Source organism: Lygodium microphyllum, chromosome 7, assembly GCF_053477565.2.
Source record: "Lygodium microphyllum isolate KBCC chromosome 7, Lygodium_microphyllum_v1.1.10, whole genome shotgun sequence".
Classification (NCBI taxonomy): Eukaryota; Viridiplantae; Streptophyta; class Polypodiopsida; order Schizaeales; family Lygodiaceae; genus Lygodium; species Lygodium microphyllum.
Genome location: NC_141141.1, coordinates 41,310,273 through 41,316,751, shown reverse-complemented (window position 1 = coordinate 41,316,751; position 6,479 = coordinate 41,310,273).

The window sequence follows — 6,479 nt, the reverse complement described above, 5'->3', positions numbered from 1 at the left end:
ATTATTTATTTAACCGGTGGATCCATCATCCTTCCTTCATCGTCTATGCTATTCGATCTATCATCTAGCTTCATCAATTAGATGATGTCAGTTGGAGTTTGTAATTAATTAGTGTTTAGTTTGATTGTGATTGATTGAGTTCACGATGAATATATCGATCAGAGTTTCAATTGGAATTCGTGATTCATTAGTTTTTAGTTTGATTGAGATCGAATGAGTTTGTGACTGATTATTTTGATTCTGATTGATTGAATTCACAATGATGTGTGTCAATTTCATGTGATTAAGTCAATGGTGCAAAGTGTTATCAATTAATGTTATCAATGTTGTTACATATGCAACTAATGGTGACTTTTTAAGTATCTATTTTGTAGTTTTTCTAAAATTTTCACATTAAACTCAAAAGCTTAAATGTTTAAAAGCCTTTAGGCTTTTCAAGTTTTTAAATGATAAAAGTCTTAAAAAGCTTAATGGAAAGCTTTGAATGTTGGGAAGCCTTAAGCCTATATAAAGGGAATAGAGTTAAGTAGTATGGGCCATTCCCCTAATTACAAAATTTGTCTCTTATATGAAGACAGAGGAAGGTCATACACAAGTGTGTGGAGAAGCATATGTGTTCAACGAGCAGCGCTTAACATGAAACTCTTGCATGAGCACTTTGCATGGCACTGTGTGATGAGTACATCTGTATCGTGTTGCGATGTGTGCGCTTGTGGGTGCTCCAACAAACGACGAAAGCGTTGTGGACCAACTTGACTGCCAGTCGATAAAATACTAAAGATAATAATGTAATAGTAAATTAATAAGAGACATAGACCCGACAAAGTAAGAGACACAAGAGAGAGATTCAGCAATCGAGACATCAAAGGTATGCTCATGAGTATGTTTATATGTTCTCCTACGTATTATTATTCTTCTTAATCTTCCTGTGTAGTAGTACTTGTAGTAGTTAATAGTTAATTATTAGTTGTAGTATTAGTAGTTAGACTTATTAGTAGTATTATTAGTTAATTACTTAGACTTATGTAGTATCAGTAGTATTTGTAGTAGTTAATGGATAATCAGTAGTGAGATGAAAATAATAATTGTGAATGCTTCAGTTGATGTGTAGAGCAGGTGGCGGTGGCGTTGGAAAGCACTAGGCAATAGTGTGTATTCAAGTTATTTAGAAGAAATTATCATTTTTTATGGGCGCGTATCTTAGGCGTGGCACCAATATTTATTTTGATGCACTTATTATTAAAGCGCTTGACATATATTTATTATTTTGTATGCGCATGGGCACACGATTTAAATATTTGTTATTGGACATTGTATTTGGGCACAACCCGACTCTTTGGATGCCCAACCACTTTATTCTTTATTTGGACAAAAGCAAACACAAAAGTTAAAGCATGCTAATTGTAAATTTGGGCTATTTTTGAGCTTGGAGATGAATAATATATTAAACACATGCTTTGTGGAGCACTCACACAAGGCATGGGGGACCCAATTAGTCTTCTTGCTTCATGTCATGCAAATTTTATCTCTTGGTTTTAGAGCAAAAAGTAGAGTTCTTTGTTCTTGGGGACCTTCCGGCACTCATTATGTACGCATATAACATCCGATTTGTGCACCAATGGTATTAGAGAAAAGTTGAGATCGAGGGCTTCCAATCGCTTACCATCTCGCACGAAGGCAAATCTCTCAGAATGATCGAGCTCTATAGTCACTCTCGCGGCAATCCGTTGATATCAGCATGTTCCATGCGGTGAAGAACCCCCTGCTACGTATTCAGAATGCGAAGGACCAGCCTGTACAGGCGAAGGATCACCCTGGAAGTTCCAATTGTTAAGTCTCTTCTTTCTCAGAGATTTGCAGTTTGATTAGTGATAAAGCTTAACTTAAGCTTTTTTTTAAAAACTTATTCCTTGAAAATTCACGACGCTGCGATGGCAGGACGTACTGCCGTTCGACGGCGCCGTCCAACCTATATTGACGTCCTGGTCAATTCTGTTAGATATGATCAATGCCCCACCCTCATTAGGTGCTACCAATGATCCATGGTGCTCAAAGTTGTAAGGCCCCCATTATGAGGAGAAGCCAAGTGTGAGCCCGGACATTGGTGGAGTCCTGACTTGTATATCAGATGAGGTCTATGTGACCGGATGGCAAAAAGGTGACCATTGTGGGTCTAATCTTTGGGTTAGACGGAGAGGTTAAGTTGGTAGCAACTTGAGGCACATTGCATTGAGTTGCGTGGTAAGGGAGTTAAAAGGGGCCCCTATTGTGGGGTCCGGGGGCCGCGGAAGCGGCCCCTGGCTAGGGGGTCCCAGGGGGGCCAATGGCCCCCCTGGCGGGGGTCTGGGGGCAGCACCCTCGGCCCGATGGTAAATGGAATATTCCCTAGCCGACTAGTGGAGGCTTATATGGTAGGTCGGCCGACCTAACGACCTTCGCGAGCTATAAAAGCAAAACCCCTTCGCAGCCATCACTCACTTATCTTTCACCCAGTCAGAGTTGTTATTTCAGCTAGACTTAAGCTCTTCACCTATCTTCTGTCTAGATCGCCATCTAAGCTTCACATAGTGGAAGCGCACGGGTGGACAAAGCCATCTTTGTATCAGTTATTTGGAGTTAAAGAATTTATTGATTCTCCTCTTATCTGTTGTGTACTCTCTATCTCTTTCTCAGATTCTGTTTGCTGCGCTGTGTAATATTTTACAAATTCGACGTCAACTGAAAACGTTTGTTTTTTAAAAAACCAAGAGCTTTAAGCTTAAATCTTATTAAGCTCTAAAGGTTAAATCTCCAAGGATTAAAACCTCTCCCGTTGCAGGAGTTCATACACAGCAACTTCTAAATGAGTTTTTGAGTTTCATCTAAGCCCCATACGCACCCGGGGTCTGATAGAGTTCAGTTCCAGCACCACACAGATTGCTATACGCAGTCTACACAGACGACATATTCTTTTGGAAGAAGGCCGACATCAAATCCCATAACTGTGAAGAAGAAAGATCATTAAAAGCCACTTTTTTCATTTAAAAAACAAGCTTTGTAGCCCCGAATTCGAGCTACGCTCATCTCTCTAACAGGATTCTGAGTGTGTGAGGTTGTTTGAAATTTTGTAGGATGACCGATCAAAATATGGAAGATTTTATGGTTAAAGGTGACTTACCGGAACCAACAATGGAGCAAAAACTGGACCTGATTATGATGCAGCTTCAAGAGGAACGAAGAGCACGTCAAACCTTGCAAGCTCAATTGGCTAGTCTGCAACAACAATCTACTATCAATCAAGATAGACCGCAATCTGAAGATATTATACGACGTACGATTGATGCAACAATTGAAGCGCAATCTATTTAGAAAGAAATAAAGATAAGTAAAAGAAATTTTAAATTTCGTACTTTCAATGGGTCACGCAATAGAAAGACTGTACTTGCTTTTATCAAGCAAATTCGATGATTATTTCCATGAAGAACAGTATGCTGAGAAAGACAAAATTAAGTGTTTCACTAATCATTTAGTGGACAGAGCATCCCTATGGTGGATTGTTGTCCGCAAAAGCATTGATTGTCCTACTACTTGGGAGACTTTTAAAAAAAAAATTTGCAGAATTTTCTTCCACCCCAATTCCACGAAAAAGCAATCAAACAGTGGGATCTTCTGCAACAAAAAGATCGCGAGCCTGTTTCCCAATATACCAAGCGTTTTTTGAATGCTTTATTGCAACTACAAATGCTCAAAGATGTACCTGAGACGACTCATAAGCGGAAGTTTATGTCTAGGTTACTTGGTACAAAACAATTCAATTATAATTTTCGAAGATTCAATCAAAATCGTTTCCTTCCATCTTCATTTCATAAATCTTGGATACGACCCCTTGCTTTACCATCAAACACAAATCCAAATCCTAAGCCATCTCTTCAGTCAAATTCTAACATTCCTAAACTTCCCGCTATTACCAATAATGTGTCTAAGGCCAAATCCATAATCTGTTACAAATGCCATCAACCTAGACATCTAGTGGCGAATTGTCAAACCAAAAAGCCAACTGTTTATATCAACTATTTGGGAGTGACAGAAGATGAAGACCATGTAGAAATGCCAAATTTCACCAAAGACGATGACGATAACGGTACTACTTCAGATACTTCACCAGGTATACCAAATCCCCATTCTTTATTAACGATGAAATGTTTTGTGCATGGTAAAGAAAAAACTGTTTTACATGATGATGGGAGTACACACGACTTTATTTCTGCAAAATTGGTCAAAGAATTGAAATTACATACTGTTTCTACTCATTATTGCATCAAGGTTGCATTCTTAGGCACTAGATACAATGGAACACAAGAAGTGCATGACTTAGAAATTAAAGTTGGTGATTATGTTGAGCATAGGAATTTCCTAGTTGTGCCTTTGCAATCTAGTGATATTATTCTAGGCACGCCTTGGCATCATTAATATAATCCCGATATTGATTATTCTACGCATTTAATGAAGATTCATTCTTATGGAAAACAAATTACATTGCATGGTATGCACACCTTTGATAATTTTCCATTGCTTAGTCATACACACGCTAAAAAGCATTAAGAAAAGGTAGCAAATCTTATTTAATCTGGGTAAATAAAATTGAAGTTAAGAAAAATAAGATACATCCTAGGTACACACAAGTTCTTTCACAATTTCAAGACTGTTTTGTTGCTGACTTACCACCTAGTTTACCACCCACATGTCCTGAAGATCATAAAATAGACCTAATTCCAGGTTCTCAACCACCATGTAAAGCACTTTATCGACACAATCAAATTGAACAGAAAGAAATTCAAACTCAAGTTGAAGAATTGTTAACTTGAGGACTCATTAGACCCAGTAGTTCTCCATTTGGTGCACCTGTCTTATTAGTTAAAAAGAAAAATAACACTTATAAAATGTGCATTGATTATCGTGCCCTAAATAAAATCACTATCAAAAATGGATATCCCATTCCTAGGATAGACGATCTTATGGAAAAACTACAAGGGACTGCAATATTTAGCAAAACAGATCTTAAATCTGGATACCACAAGTACGACTGGACCCATCTTGACATTTTCAAAACTGCATTTAGAACTCAATTTGGACATTATGAATTCCTAGTTATGCCTTTTGGATTAACTAATGCACCAGCTACATTCAGTCGTATGATGAATCGCATATTTTTGAAGCATCAGCATTGTGTCATTGTTTTCTTTGATGACATATTAGTTTTTAGCAAGAATGAAAATGAACATTATGAACATTTATCTTTGGTTTTCAAATTACCGAAAGAGAATCAATTATATGCTAACCGTGAAAAGAGTGAAATTTTCCAAACACAAATTGAATACTTAGGACATATTGTTTCATCTGAAGGTATTAAAGTTGATCCTAAAAAGATAGAAGCAATTTTGAATTGGTCGATACCTAAAAATGTGCATGAATTACATTCTTTCTTAGGTCTTGCTAGTTTTTACACAAAATTTGTGAGAAAATTTTCATTGCTTGCATTACCTTTAGCAAAGTTATTAGAGAAAGGTATTGTGTATCATTGGTCCAACAATCAGCAAAAGTCCTTTGATTTACTGAAACATGCTTTAACCCATGCTCCTGTATTGCAACTTCCTGATTTTACTAGACCATTTTTCCTAGTAGTCACTGACACTAGTGGATCTGGAATAGGAGTTGTTCTTATGCAAGACTCTCATCCCATAGCTTACTCCAGCTGCAAGGTTAAACCCTCTGAACCCAAATACTCTACTTATGATAAGGAATTGCTAATTATAGTACAAGCTTTACATCAATGGAAACACTATTTAATGGGATTTGAATTCATGATTAAAATAGACCAACAAAGTATTAAACATCTCCTTAATCAACCAAAAATATATGATCGACACATTAAATGGGCTGCTTTTATTCAAAGTTTTCATCTACTTATCCAATATCAACCCGGAAAAGAAAATGTTGTTGCCGATGCCTTAAGTAGAAGACCGACTATTCATAATATCTCTGTGATATCTTTTGATTCTCTTATCCCTATAAAAGATACCTATGACCAAGACCCTAGTTTTCAAGTTGATTGGAATAAATTAATTACCAATAACTGGATTCCAATAGATTCATTGTCTTATGCTGATGGATTTATGCTTTATGAGAAAAGGTTATGTGTAACTGTTCCATTTAGATCCTTTGTGTGTTGCACGAAATTCATTGCCCCCCATATCAAGGCCATAGAGGTATTATTTCTACTTTACATACTTTGATTGAAGATTTTTATTGGCCATGGATGGAATCTAATGTTTCTAACTTTGTATTTGAGTGTTTAATTTGTCAAAGAGTTAAGTGACACCATGGTAAGAAATATGGTTTGTTTATGCCTTTACCTATCCCTGAAAAACCATGGGAGCATATTTCAATGGATTTTATTACTGGTCTGCCTAACACTCAGGCTAATCACGATATGATGGACT